The sequence below is a fragment of the Ursus americanus genome, chromosome 7 (assembly GCF_024610735.1).
Source record: "Ursus americanus isolate L20-20 chromosome 7, mUrsAme1.1.p, whole genome shotgun sequence".
In the NCBI taxonomy this organism is placed as follows: Eukaryota; Metazoa; Chordata; class Mammalia; order Carnivora; family Ursidae; genus Ursus; species Ursus americanus.
Window position 1 is genome coordinate 61,792,218 of NC_142133.1, and position 14,790 is coordinate 61,807,007.

Below are 14,790 nucleotides of genomic sequence, written 5' to 3' on the forward strand. Positions count from 1 at the left end.
CATTCCCATTCATTCATTCATTCATTCACTTGTCCATTCCTTCCAGTAAAACAAAACAAAGCAAGCAAAACTCCCACAAGTAGTGAGTGGGTATTATGGGGCAGACGCAATTATGGTGACTGTGGATACAAAGTTAGTCCCCAAGATGAGCACACACAGACTCTCCCTTGCAGGAGCTCCATGCCTGGCGAGCTGTAAGGAGGAGCCATGAGCAGAGGGCCCTGGGTGCGCAGGGGGAGGAGGAATTCTTTTTGTCTGCATAATCCGAGGAGGGCTTCCCAGAAAGCGTGACTGTGTACTGGGTCTTAAATGATGACTCTCCAGAGAAACAGGGAAGACATGCCAGGCCCTGTACAGGGCATTTGCAAAGCTTCAGGAAGTTGGAAGAAGTCAGAGTAAACAGTTTCGATAGCTAGAGTATAGGGTTCAGGAGGGTGGAAGGGAGTGAGCGAGGCCAGTGCAAAAGGCTTTGCCTCCCAGAGCAGGAGTCATATAGGGAATAAGGAACCAATAGTACTGGTATTACTAATAACTGTTACCATTAAGCGCTCAGCATGTGCAGGGGGCTGGGCTGAGCTCTCAGCCGGCATGTTCCATTCACCGTTCACGGCAGCTCTGAGGCAGAACATTTTCTTTCCAGTGTTGCACCAAGGAGAACGGGGTGGGAACAGTTGGCCAGGTGTAGGCAAAAGGGGTGGCATTGTCTGTAGGGAATTTAAACACAATAATAAAACCAACTCAAAGTGAATCTGCTTTATATGAGCACCATTCTAAACCGTGCCAGTGATAAAAGTCCTCCCCACCGAGGTGGATGGCTCCCACTCACTGCCTTCCACGGATGAGGACGCAGTATGTGACTGGTCCAGGCTGGACTGCTGATGCTGGGGACAGTCGCGGAGGGACTGGAGAGGCCAAAGAGGCTGGCGGCCAAGAGACTTGTTAGGAAACTATTCAAAAATTTGTAAGACAGTGACAATTAGGATGGGGTAAGGTGGTATTCAAGAGACTCTTTTATGGCGTAGAATTGACAGATCTTGGTCAACAATAAGAAAGAGGAAGTGAAGGTAAGGCAGAGTCTGGGATGATTCTGAATTTTCTACTGCAGGAGACAAGATGGTTGGAGACACTGGTCCACCAGTCAGGGGAGTCAGGAAGAGGGCAGGTTTAGCATTTAAAGATGATGTGTTCAATTACTGGATCATATGGTATTTCTATTTTTAAGTTTTTTAGGAGGACCCAAGCACTGCTTTCCACAGTGGCTGCACCAGTTTGCGTTCCCAACAGTTCACGCGGGTTCCCTTTTTCCACATCCTCCCTAACACTTGTTATTTCTTGTCTTTTCGATTCTAGCCATTCTGACAGGTGTAAGGTGGTAGCTCATTACGGTTTTGATTTGCATTTCCCCGATTAGTGATGTCGAGCATCTTTTCACGTGACTGTGTGTCTCATGGTGAGCACCGAGTAACATGCAGAATTATTGAATCATTATATTGTACACCCGAAACTCTGATAACCCTGTACGTTAATTATACTTCCACAACGAAAGAGTAACAATGAAAATAAGTATAGCTGAGGTGTTCAGTCTGAAACATGTGGTGGTGGGGAGAGCTGTGGGAGCGCCACGTGGGAGAGTATGTGAAGCTGCAGGGATTTGGGTAGGGGTTATCAGAGGTGGGTGGTGGCTAGATAGCTCCCTCTTCTTCTGCCCCTCCCCCCACGCATGAGCGCACATGCATGCTCTCCCTCTCTCTCTCACTCCCTCTCTCTCACACACACACACACTATATATATATATATATATATATATATATATATATATATATATGCGCACATATTTCACCCTTGGTGTTTATGTTAGCACCAGCATCTGAGCACAAGAGGTAACATTTGAAATAACAACTCACATGGCGTGGGAACAAGCAATCAGAACAGACACCTGCCCTCCCGGGGGAATGGGCCTAAGCCCCTGTGCTGTGCTGGGTGTAGAGACATAAAAGAGAGTGAAAAGATATTACAGTACATAAAACCAACAAAACAGCCTCCAAAATACATAATTAATGCCTGTACATCTGTAAGAAAAAGGAAAACATTCCAATAGAAAAACCAATAGAAAAAAATGCCTGAAGACCCAAAAATTCCTTTTACGAAAGTGTTTACAAAAGTGTTACGAATGTCCTAGAGACAAAAGAAAAGATGTTAAACCTCAGTAGTAGTATGTGGAACTTGGGGAGGTCTGAGTCTGTCCAGAGGGAGAGGCCAGGATGGCCAGAGTGTCAAGGAAGAAATCAGGGGATTCCACCGTGGAAATATTTCAGTATTACAGTAACCAGTACAGCCGTGGTGTTATGTACCAGTGAGTGTCAGCCCTGAGTGTCTAATTTATGGAGTGCCTTCTGTCACGTAAAATTCTAGCTCTCAGTCCTAGAGAGTTCTTTGGAAAGGAACCGAGTAATAGTTCAGCATTCCTACATACTAGCAATAGTTATAAAAAATAATTTTTTTGAAGATATGGTTAATAAAAAACCAAAACCCTAGGGATAAATCTAACAAAAGATGCTCAAGAAAATGATAAAACTTAATGGAAAGATATTAAAGAAGTGCTAAATAAATGGGAGAGTCATACCATGTTTAATTATGAAAAGATTCCAGGTCTCAAAGATGAGAATTTTTTACAACATAATTGCTAGATTCAATAATTGATAGGATTTAAATTAAAATCTGAATACGGTTTTCCCTGGAAGTTAGCAAGGTGATTCTAACAATACTCCAAGGATAGCTAAGATATTGAAGAAGGAAGAGGAGAAGGAGGAACTGGGGGAGGAGGAGGAGGAAGAGAAGGAGGGAGAAGGAGAAGACAGGAACACCAATAGAAACAACTAGGTAAAGGGAACTTGCCCCAGGGGACATCAATATCAAGTTGCAGTGGTTAAGATGGTGTGGTTTTGGTGCAGAGCTAGACCAAGAGAACATTGATGTGGTAAAAGAGCCAGCCAATGTGGAAACCTGATATACAGAAAAACTGCAAGAGGTATCACATGTGTACTGCTACAAGGTCAGGAAGAATGTTTTCAACGAAATAGCGAAAGCATAAACTGCAAATGAAAAGATTAATGAATTTGGCACTGTTAAACGTAAGCAGTAGTGCTCAACTGAATAGACAAAGAGAGTGAAAAGATATTTACAATACATGCAACCTTGTTAGTATTAGAGAAGCACCAGGCCACCATTAGATAACACTTCACACCCACCAACGTGGCCAAAAATAAAAAACGTTGGATGATACCAAGTGGTAGCAAGGATGTGGCACAGTGGGTACTTTCACACACTGTGTGATGTGTAGATTGGCACAAGCACTTTGGGAAACCATTTGGCATGATCCGGGAAGCTGAAAATGTGCCCGTCCTCCACTCTGCACCTGCGCTCCTGGGCGTGGTCTGCAGAAACTCGGCACAGACGCCTGGAGAGATCAGGATTAGGGTGTTCATGGCAGCTCTGTGCGTGGCAGCCAAATACTAAATCAACTAAATTTCCTTGACCAAGAAGGTAGATAAATACATTTTGCCGTGTTAGTATCATAAAATAAATTTCTTACAAAATAAATTTCTTATAATAAAATAAATACGATGCAAAAGAGAAAATGAGGGAAATAGAGCAACTGAGGACAGAGGGCGCTGAATAAATAAAGCGGGGGGGGGGGCGGGGGGGAGGCTGCGAGGTGTCGCCTAAGGCCACTTCCCTCAAGTTTGAGATCTTGCAAAAACCACAGTGCGTTGTTCATGGATGCATAGAAATTTTTGAAAAGTGAGGGAATATAAAACAATCAGGAAAGCGGTGTCCTCCGGGGACGAAGAAGGGAAACGGAACTGGAGAGAGGTTACACTGGGGGCTCCAACTGTATTTGCAAGTTTTATTTTTTAAGTTTGATAATGGATACTTGGCTGTTCATTTATAATTCACCCTATCCTTTGAAAAAAAAAAATCTGGTGCTTCGATGCACGAAATTAGATTTTTTTCATAATTCGTGGTTCAAGATGAACTCTTTGTATCTGGATTATTTTTTTTTTTTTAAAGTAGGCTCTGTGCCCAGCGTGGACCCTGAGATCGAGACATGAGCTGAGACCAAGAGTTGGACGCTTCACCGACTGAGCCACCCAGGCGCCCCTGTGCCTGGCTTTTTCATTGCATTTTTTCTTTCTTTTTCTTAACACATTTTAAAATGATATTACAGAGCACCTGGTGAACCCATCATCCAATCCAAGGACCAGAAAAATAAGCAATAATTTACATCTACCTATGTGTTCCTCCCCTATCCTGCTTCCACCCCACCTGGAATTTAGTGTGCTCTATTCCCTTGCTTTTTAAATTAATGTTAGCACATATGCATGGTAGCCGGAACAACATGTTGTGGGGGCCCGGGCTTCGGGACTTGATAAACAGCTTACCGGCGGCACACAGTCTCCTAGAACTCCATTTTTTCCTATTCAACATTGTGTCACAGCATTGCTATTCAGCCCTCCGCGGCTCCGGGGCGCCTCTCTCCCGCCAGGTGCCTCTCCTGAACCCAGCACCTGTCACCCTGCTGGCTCACGGAGGGTCCCAGTCAGACATCCTGCAACATAGAATCCTGGTCCCCCAACATCCTGGCTGTGTGATCTTGGGAAAGTGGCTACATTCTCCAAGCCCCAGCTCCCTGGTCTCTGGAATGGAGAGAGTAACAGGATTGTTCAGGATGAAAGGAGACAATGAGTGTGCCGTGCTTAGGGCCATGCCCGGTCCGTTGCGAGTGCTCAGTGTGACTGTTAGCTCTGCATGTGATGATCACCGTGACGTTCCGTCACGGCGTGTGCGCTGCCCCGGGTTCTGGACCTGTTTGGTAAGCTAGCGCATGAGTCAGGGGGTAGCTCTTCCGGTTCTTTTGTATCTTAATCAAAGATGGCTCACTGACTCTAAAGAATATAATTGCTAATAGAATTTGTGGCATTTGCAAAAGGCCCTCGGGAATGACACAATGAAATAGGGGACTTTCCCGTCTCTTCCTCTTTCTCACCAAGATCACCAAGGTCTGGCTAGAAGTAGAGGGAGAGAGATGGACACTGCGGAGGCAACTTGGAATAAAAGCTTGAGCCCTGGTTCAGGGAGGCTGGGGGAGTTAAGAGAGTTCAGTGGGGGTCCCGTGTCCGCCACCCCTGAACCCTCTCAGCCTGGCGCCTGGGTAAGCCATAGTTTACTCATTTCTTGGTCTCCATTGGAAGGGAAAGTGCATCAAGTCAGCCAATTCCTACCGTTGAGAAAAAGGCTAACCTATTTAACCACCTTATGACAACATCCTCATCTGTGACACCGGACCTGAGAATGACACTTAGAATACTATTGTGGGGATAGAATAAAACAGTGTAGGTCGGGACCTAATACAGTGTCTATGTATTTACATCTATCTAGATCTAGAGCACTCAGTAGATAGTGGTTCACTTCCCCTTGAATGAATGACAACTGAATGCACTTAAGGACAGGGAAGTCTGCAATAAAAATGAGGAGATTAGCAAATTGTGCTGCAGAAGTGTATAAACAGGAAAGGGGATGAAGAAACAGGGTCAGGCTGAGTTCAGTTGTCCAGGTGTCTAGGAACTGCTTTCCCCAGTCATGCCATTACTGCCACATCTACGTAATTGCTGGGACATGTGTCTGTTGTGCATGGCAGCTCTCATGGGCAGGAACCTAGTTTCATCCCGCGTTGTACCAGGAGCAGAGCTAACCTGGAAAGTCCACCATCACAAAGAAGAAAGCCCACACCAGGAAGGCAGTGGTGTATGTCTGGTTTTATTAAAATGCCTGCTTGATGAGCCCCCATGGCTCAGTTTTCTCTCCAAGAACCCCATCTCCCAAAGGCAGGACGTATGTAACTTGCAAGATGAAAGCTATAGTTAGAAAACCTCCCCACCATTACCTTCAACCTCAGACTCTGATTCTGGGGGAGGGGGAGGGAGTAGAGCAGGAGGGGCCATTACTCTTGCAGCATCTGGTCCTCACAGCAATCCTGGAAGTGAAGATGGGGATGTTTCCCGGGGAGGGACATCAAGCACAGAGAGGTTGAAAGCTTTGCCCACCCAGACATCTTCTGTGGAACTAGCTACTTTCCCCTCAATCCACAAAAGCTGAGGCAGCTTACCAAAATCTCCAGCATTCTGAAAAATAATTTAATCCTTGAGGCAGTAGATAGGAGGGGAATGGGCTGGTAGGTGGGTGGTGCAGTGAGAATGTCAGAGCAGGTGAGCTCACCCGGGGCTCCTTGGAAGTGAGCAGCCTGGGTGGGTCCGAGCTTCTGGATCAAAGCAAAACAGAAACAAGTTCTTGGTCCCCACCCAGATAGATCGATCTTTCCCTGCCAGCAGTCTTGGATTGCACCATTCTGCTAGACAACCTCCCTTGGGTGAGAAAAGTTACAAAGCAGTGAAACTCCAAAAGTGCAAGAATCCAGAGCTGGAAGGAGCCTGGTACTAGCAACAAGTACAAGCGTCTTTCCCAGGTCCTAAGTTTTGCCCGTCTGCCCACCAGGGGGAGCCACAGGAAGCTTCTGGAGGGGGAAGGAGGGACTTTCTATTTCTGTGTGTGTGTGTGTGTGTGTGTGTGTGTGTGTGTGAGAATTTGTATTGTAGTGTAAACTTTTTTTTTAATAATATTTTTTAATTATATTATGTTAGTCACCATACAGTACATCCCTAGTTTTTGATGTAAAGTTCCATGATTCATTACTTGCGTATAACACCCCATGCTCCATGCAATACGTGCCCTCCTTAATACCCATCACAGGCCTAGCCCAATCCCCCATCCCCCTCCCCTCTGAAGCCCTCAGTTTGTTTCCCAGAGTCCATAGTCTGTCATGGTTCATTCCCCCTTCTGTTTACCCCCCCTTCTTCTTCCCTTTCTTCTCCTAAAGATCTTCCTACTTCTCATGTTCCATAAATGAGTGGAACCGTATGATAATTGTCTTTCTCTGCTTGACTTATTTCGCTTAGCATTATCTCCTCCAGTCCCGTCCATGTTGTAGCAAATGTTGAGAACTCGTTCTTTTTGATGGCTGAGTAATATTCCATTGTATATATGGACCACATCTTCTCCAGTCCCGTCCATGTTGTAGCAAATGTTGAGAACTCGTTCTTTTTGATGGCTGAGTAATATTCCATTGTATATATGGACCACATCTTAATCCAGTCATCTGTTGAAGGGCATCTCGGCTCCTTCCACGATTTAGCTATGGTGGACAATGCTGCTATGAACATTGGGGTGCATATGGCCCTTCTCTTCACTACATCTGTATCTTTGGGGTAAATACCCAGTAGTGCAATTGCTGGATCATAGGGTAGCTCAATTTTTAACTTTAAGGGACCTCCACACTGTTTTCCAGAGTGGCTGTACCAACTTGCATTCCCACCAACAATGTAGGAGGGATCCCCTTTCTCCACATCCTCTCCAACATTTGTTGTTTCTTGCCTTGTCCATTTTTGCCATTCTAACTGGTGTAAGGTGGTATCTCAGTGTGGTTTTGATTTGAATTTCCCTGATGGCTAATGATTTTGAACATTTTTTCATGTGTCTGTTAGCCATTTGTATGTCTTCGTTGGAAAAGTGTCTGTTCATATCTTCTGCCCATTTTTGATTTGTTTATTTGTTTCTCGTGTATTGAGTTTGAGAAATTCTTTGTAGATCTTGGATACCAGTCTTTTATCTGTAGTGTCATTTGCAAATATCTTCTCCCATTCCGTGGGCTGCCTCTTAGTTTTTTTGACTGTTTCCTTGGCTGTGCAGAAGTTTTTATCTTGATGAAGTCCCACAAGTTCATTTTTTCTTTTGTTTCTCTTGCCTTTGGAGATGTGTCATGAAAAAAGTTGCTGTGGCTGATGTCAAAGAGGTTGCTGCCTATGTTCTCCTCAATGATTTTGATGGATTCCTGTCTGACATCAAGGTCTTTCATCCATTTGGAGTTTATCTTTGTGTATGGTGTGAGACAGTGGTCAAGTTTCATTCTTTTGCATGTAGCTGTCCAATTTTCCCAGCACCATTTATTGAAGAGACTGTCTTTTTTTCCACTGGATGTTTTTTCCTGCTTTATCAAAGATAAGTTGCCCAAAGAGCTGAGGGTCCATTTCTGGGTTCTCTATTCTGTTCCATTGGCCTATGTGTCTGTTTTTGTGGAAGGCGGGACTTTCATCTCTCTTAAAACCTAGCTCAGGGGCGCCTGGCTGGCTCAGTCCTTAGAGCCTGCAGCTCTTGATCTCAGGGTTGTGAGTTCAAGCCCCATGTTGGGCACAGAGACTAATTAAAAAGGAAAAAAGATCCCTAGCTCAGGGCTAGTGCTGTCCCCCAAACTTCACTCATGGCTGAATTGGTTCTTGATGGGCAGAGACTGGAAATGTGACTTTCCTACAGCTGGCCAATGATTTTAAGACAGGAAGGCCATGACCATCCTGAAAAGTGCATGGGCAGAGGGAACCTGATAAGGCAGAGGATTTTCTTTTTTTAAACACAGAAGCAGACATCAGTGGAAGTCACAGCCTGCTCACATCTTTAAAAGTCAGCTGCTACCTCATTTGTCTCCATTTTAAAATTGTATGTCTTTTCATTTTATTTATTTTGCATTTGCTTTCTAATTCTGATTCTAGATTTGTTTTACTTACTGAAGTTTAACATTGTTTTATAGTAAAAGCTATTGATACTCTTCTTTATGATTCCTTCTACACTGAACTTAGAATTCCTCTGCTCAGATACTTGAGAATTGTTTTCTCAAAATTGTCCTGTAGTTTGACATTTTTATATGTAACTTTTTAATTCAACATTATCTTTATTGTTGTTGTTGTACAAAGTTATGGGGTGGTTCCAGATGCTTGAGCAGTTTTCTGTTAAATAATCTTCCATTCTCTTTTCCATGGAAGTCTTCTTAAAGATAAATTAGTACAAATGATTGGAGAACATGAAGCCTATTTCAGAATTATCTGTTCTGTTGCAGTAAGTGATTTGTCTATTTTTAGTAACATGCCATTAAAATCACTGTGCTCTTATGATACATTTTAATATTTGGTATGAATATCCCCCCTCCCTTACTTAAGTGATTTTTAAATTTCTTAGATATTCTCTTTCCTCTTGTCCTCATTGTCTTCTTCCTCTCTCTCTCTCTCTCGTTTCTTCTAACTGAAAAGTCATTGTGCAAAGTAACTACGCCATTGTCCCCAAGCAACATCATACCATGAGTATTTCACATATCCTAGAAAGCTAGCCAAATGATTAAATTGGAATGAAAGCTAATATTCAACTACATGGATATTTCATTAATTGAATTAGCCATAGTCAAAGGTGGACATAGAATTCATTTGCGAAATAATTGTCAACAATAATAAAAGCTCTATTTCAAAATTATCTGTTCTTTATAGAGATCATGGATGAAAAATGAGTATTTTTGTATATATGTCTTCATCCATAGCCTTATTTATGTAATATGTTTTATATAAATGGAATTATTGGGAACATTATTAATGCTTTTGGTACTTATCTCCAAATTGCTTTCCAAAAGAAGTACATCAATTTATATCCCTATCACAATGTTACCAGAGTTCCTAGGGTTTTTTTTTTCCCTTTAACACTGTATGTTATTAATCAAAAATATTCACCAATGTGGGAAGTGCGCAATGATATCTCATTTTTTAAAATTAGTAGATACATCATTACAAAAAATGTTTGAAAATTCTCTTGTGTTTATTAACCATGTATATTTCTTCCATGATTGTCTATTTTTGTTTATCCTTAATTTTTCTAAAAATGTTTAATGTTTTTCTCGTTGTTTTGAAAGGAACTCCTTATTAACAATAAGGACATTAGTCTCTCATGTGTTTATTCATCCAGATTAATTTTAAAGAAATATGTCAATTACCTTCTCTGTCCCTTCCCCCCTCTGCAAAATGGGATCATTGGGATTTTTAAAATCAGAATCTCACTAAAGCCATACATTAATTTCAAGAGGATGAACATATTCTTTTTTTTTTTTAAAGATTTTATTTATTTATTTGACAGAGATAGAGACAGCCAGCGAGAGAGGGAACACAAGCAGGGGGAGTGGGAGAGGAAGAAGCAGGCTCATAGCGGAGGAGCCTGATGTGGGGCTCGATCCCATAATGCCGGGATCACGCCCTGAGCCGAAGGCAGACGCCCAACGACTGCGCCACCCAGGCGCCCCGGATGAACATATTCTTAATATTTACTCTTTCCATCCTAGATGTCATGACTTCCCATTTATTCAAATATCTTCTACATCTTTATAAACTGTTTGTAGTTCCCATCAAACAGGTCAAAACATTTCCTTTAAGATTATTATTTTATATTTTTATTGTTACTCTGGTTGAGATATTTCTATTATGATAACTTCTAACTGCTTATTGTTATATATAGGAATGCCATTATTTTAATAAGATTTGTCTCAAGTATAGTTGCTTTACTTCATACTGATTAATATAATAATTTCTAGTTTATTCTTATGTTTTCTAGTTATATGAGGATCATCCAGCTGGTGTTTTTCCTCTTCATTAATACTATTTTGGTTTATAATTATATTTCATATTTTGGATTTTCAGAACAATGTTGAAAATTTTTAAAAAGGAGCATTCTTATTTTGTTCCCAATTTCTAGATGCCTATCTAGATTCTTCTTTCTTTGCTCCCTTGGCTTGGGAGTTGTGACCTCTGTCAACACTTTTCTCTTTTTTGTCAGATAAAAAATATTCTACTAAAACAGAGCATCTAGTCTATAGAGTCCTCTCAGATTTAACATACATATATTTGTGTGTATGTAGAATCCTGCATACGTAGTTACATGTATACGTTCTGTACTCTGAGTGTTCTTTTTTGGAAGCCGGGGTAGCTGGTGATGCATTCATAGAAATGAGGCCGCAGGAGGGGCTTGGGGAGTTATCCAGTGATAGCCACCAGAATACCGCAGCCCTTCTCAGTATCTTCTCAAAGGGTCGTCCTTTAACGGATGGGACAGAATTCACACGTTAAAGAGACATGAGATCTAATTTCCGGAAAACTCGATGTGAGTCAACACTTAGATGTAGTTGCCAAAGACAGCTCTAAGGTTCTAGCTGCCTGAGGACACACACAGGAAATGGTGACGGCCGGTGTCGCAGGCATGGTGCTGGGCGTTCTCGCACAGATTCCTCACGTCATTTTCTCGAGGACAGTTCAGAGTGTCAAGAGAGAAACTGCAGCTTAGTCCCTAAAATGAAGCAGAGCAGGGGACGTTGCCACAGTTTTTGTGAAGTGCAAGGTCTTGAGCAGAAACGGTATACCCCAGATGTGGCCTCACGTGGCACGCTCAACAGTGAGGGAGCCAGTCCCAAATCGTATTGTGAAGAATTTAAGGAACTAAAAAATTCTAAGTTATGTTTGAAGGACTGTCACATGGGAGGGCAAACACTATGGATATAGGGGGAGCCAAAAACAATCAATCTACTACTGTGGTATTACCCGCTTGCAGATTTCAATTACTATCTCCTTCAGGCCGATGATCGTGAACATTCCCTGGATGTCCTGTGGGCAGCGCACACTCAGTCCCGGGGGTTAGAGGGTCCTCAAAGACCTCTCTGTGAGCACGGAATCCAATCAAATGGAATAATCATAATCATTATTTTAACTAAATGTTTTGAGTGGTGATTATGACCAGCCCCTGAACTAAATAATGTTGTATTCCTTGAACACAGTATTAGCTGAATTCTTCCGCTAATCTTCCCAAGTGTGTCTGATCATTATGTTGTAGATGATTAGAGTGAGACCCTCAGGGGTGAGTTAGTTCTCACGCTCTCCGCCTGAAACCGGTATCCAAAGGGTTTATGGGACTAATAAGCAGAGTGGCAACTTTTTACCCAGGCCTTTCTCATTTGCCTTTAAAGTTGCCTGACTCTCCTCGGGGAGGAGGAGGTGGGGCTTTGCCCTTCTGTCTCCGCGTTTGGCTGCCTCTCAAATAATCTCTTTCCTTTCTGTGTGCTCCAGGTCCCAGTGATTGTTTCTGCTGTGCAGCTGGCAGTTGAACTTGGGTTCAGTTACACAACCCATAAATGGTGGAGTTGGGTTCAAGCTTCCAGGTTCATCTGGCTCCAAAGGTAAGCTCTTTGTAGGACACAAATGCCGCATTTCCAGAGCGGGCAGACAAGGTCAAAGGTACCACGCACTGGGGAGGCCCAGACAGGAGGGCCCTCTCGGTGACTGATGTTTTCACAGCTGCTGCCTCGTTCCAGAAGCCTATCAGATTTATGCCTTTCAGTTAAAGGGATGTTCGGGTTTTTTATGTTTTGAAAGGCACACACAAACCCTTCCATGGAACTGTAGGAGGACAACATGTTTCAACACAAATCCCTGCCATGTTCCCATTGAAGACTTTCGCCCACACAACTCCATAAAAGTCTGTTGTTTCCTGGATGCAGAGAAATCCGTTATTTTCCGAGAATGCAGGGTTGAGGATGGCTAACAGACGTACTTGTTAAGGTTAGGAATTCTTTTGATTGCATAGCCTGCAGCCTGCATGCTAGAGATACCGCTTTAGATGGTTATGCAGGACAAAACTCTCAGGCATGGGAGCTGCCATATTGGCAATTCTGCTGGCGTCATCGCCCAGCTGGGATGCTGCTGACTTCAGGATGCTCTTCCCCTCCTATCTTGGATCTTCTTTCTTGGGCGTTAGGCACCTGTCTTACTCATTTTTGTACCCCTGGGATTAGTCATGGTTTATTGGCTATTGGGACTTCTTTCCTAACAGAAACTTTGCCACCACCTCTTGGAAGGAAATATGGAAATTGTGCTGTTTTTCCCAGCAGTTGATTTTCCCTGTTATGAACATCATAATGCAAAACAAACTTTTTGCCAAGAAAGATAGGCTAGGTCACAAGTCAAAAGGAAAACAAACAAACCAACCAAAACAAATATATAAGTAGAGGTAAAATTGTAAGACACTCAGGGGAAAAGGATGTCAGGAACAAAGTAAGAGTCAGGAAGAAGAATGGTTAGAAACGCATCCCATAGTTGAGTATTGATTTGGACAAGTTTAATAATGCAAAGAACACAATTAAGAATAGAGAGAGAAAACAAGGTGTACACAATGAGACATTGAAAGAAAAAGTCTAGACAACATTTTTATCTGTTAGGGAACCAGACTAAGAGCTCAAAAAGAATACAAATTATGCTGTAGACCTTTTTAAAATTGTCTGTCTTTGGGGCATCTGGGTGGCTCAGTCAGTTAAGCATCTGCCTTCAGCTCAGGTCATGATCCTGGGGTGCTGGGATTGAGCCCCTCTGCTTCTCCCTCTCCCTCTGCCTGCCTTTCCCCCTGTTTGTGCTCTCTCTCTCTGCCAAATAAATAAATAAATAATTTTCTGTCCTTAGTCTTTCTTTGAAGGAATAATCAGTAGTTTCATAATTGTGTGATTTCTGGGTATACTAGGAAGGCCCATCATGAGAAAAGGTTCTCCCCTAGTGGCTTATTGTTAATAGATGAAGGTCTATGCTTCAAAGTCTATGTTTTGTATTTATTTTTTAAAGATTTGTTTATTTGAGAGAGAGAGAGGATGAGTATGGGGGGGAGGGGCAGAGGAACAGGGAGAGAGAGAGTCTTAAGCCGACTTTGCGCTGAGTGCAAAGCCTGACAGAGGGTTCCATCTCAGCCCTGAGATCACCACCAGAGCCGAAACCAAGAGTCAGATACTTAACCCCCGGTTGCCCCAATTAAGGTCCGTATTTTGTAACTGAATCATCGGCACTTGACAATTCAACTATTATTAGCCATCTTTTCATGAATTAGGTTATCAGATTCTTTCCAACAGTCATGGGAGAAAATGTGAAAAAAAAAAAAAGGCAGGAGTGCTGGATGAATGGATGTTACCCGAACTTGTTACAGAAATGCCAACGTGTACTACCCATCTGAGTGAGACGTTGGGTGCCTGTCATATATGTGTCCCAGGTGTTGCCCCAGTATGACTCCAAGTGCTATCCAGCCTGCTCCCCTAGACCCACAGTAGATTAGAGAAAGGGGGGCGGAGAAGACATAACCAGAGTGGAGGCCGGTAGAGGGGCTCTTGCTTCTGCTTCCCTTTAGCTGCTTTCCACCCAAGAATTAGTGACCAATTCTGCCCCAACACTGGGGAAATAGCTAGGTCCCAACTCTGAGATTTTGTGGGGTCTTGAAGTCTGTTTCAACAACTTTGTTTGCCTTTCTAAGATCAAGCAATTTCCTTGCGTCCTAATACCACGAAGGTGCTCCCCACCCAGGAGCTGCTTTCCAATTAGACAGATATCAGATGTGCTTCTGCCGCCTGTCTAGGAATTCAGTTGTGCTCTGTGGCCAGGTCACCATTGCTGTTTTGAACCATCTCTGATGCTGCCTGGTGCTTAACCTAGTGTATTTCTACATTTCTTCACCTCTCCAATCCTAGGCCATCCGGCCCTGGCTCCCTAACCTGCATGGCTCCCCGTGCACCCCCAAGCCCTTCCCAGGTACAGCAAATCTTGTCAATTCAAGTTCACTTAGGTTATGAGTTTAAAATAAGTGTCCTTGAAATTCTGGTGAGCTCTCTGATAATTTAGGAAAACATTCTCTTATTGAAAACAAACAAACTTCTCTGTTTTTATTTCCCAACTTTGTAGTGAACTCCTTAAAGGGTATTTTCCTATGACATTCTGAAAATATTTTGAGCATAAAGAAATTAATAACTTGGGTCTTAGAATTTACATTGGAATCTTGGCGATGAATTAGCCCACA

General features: G+C 42.8%; 1 protein-coding gene across 1 annotated transcript in view; it reads left to right on the forward strand.

The window, feature by feature from the left end:
• The first annotated feature begins 10,868 nt into the window (after positions 1-10,868).
• The window catches only part of CAPN14 (calpain 14), a 48,244-nt gene continuing 44,322 nt past the window's right edge, over positions 10,869-14,790 (forward strand). The window contains exon 1 of the mRNA XM_045809135.2: positions 10,869-12,142. The gene's annotated coding sequence lies outside the window, so the exon portion shown is untranslated. The remainder of the gene's footprint in view (positions 12,143-14,790) is intronic.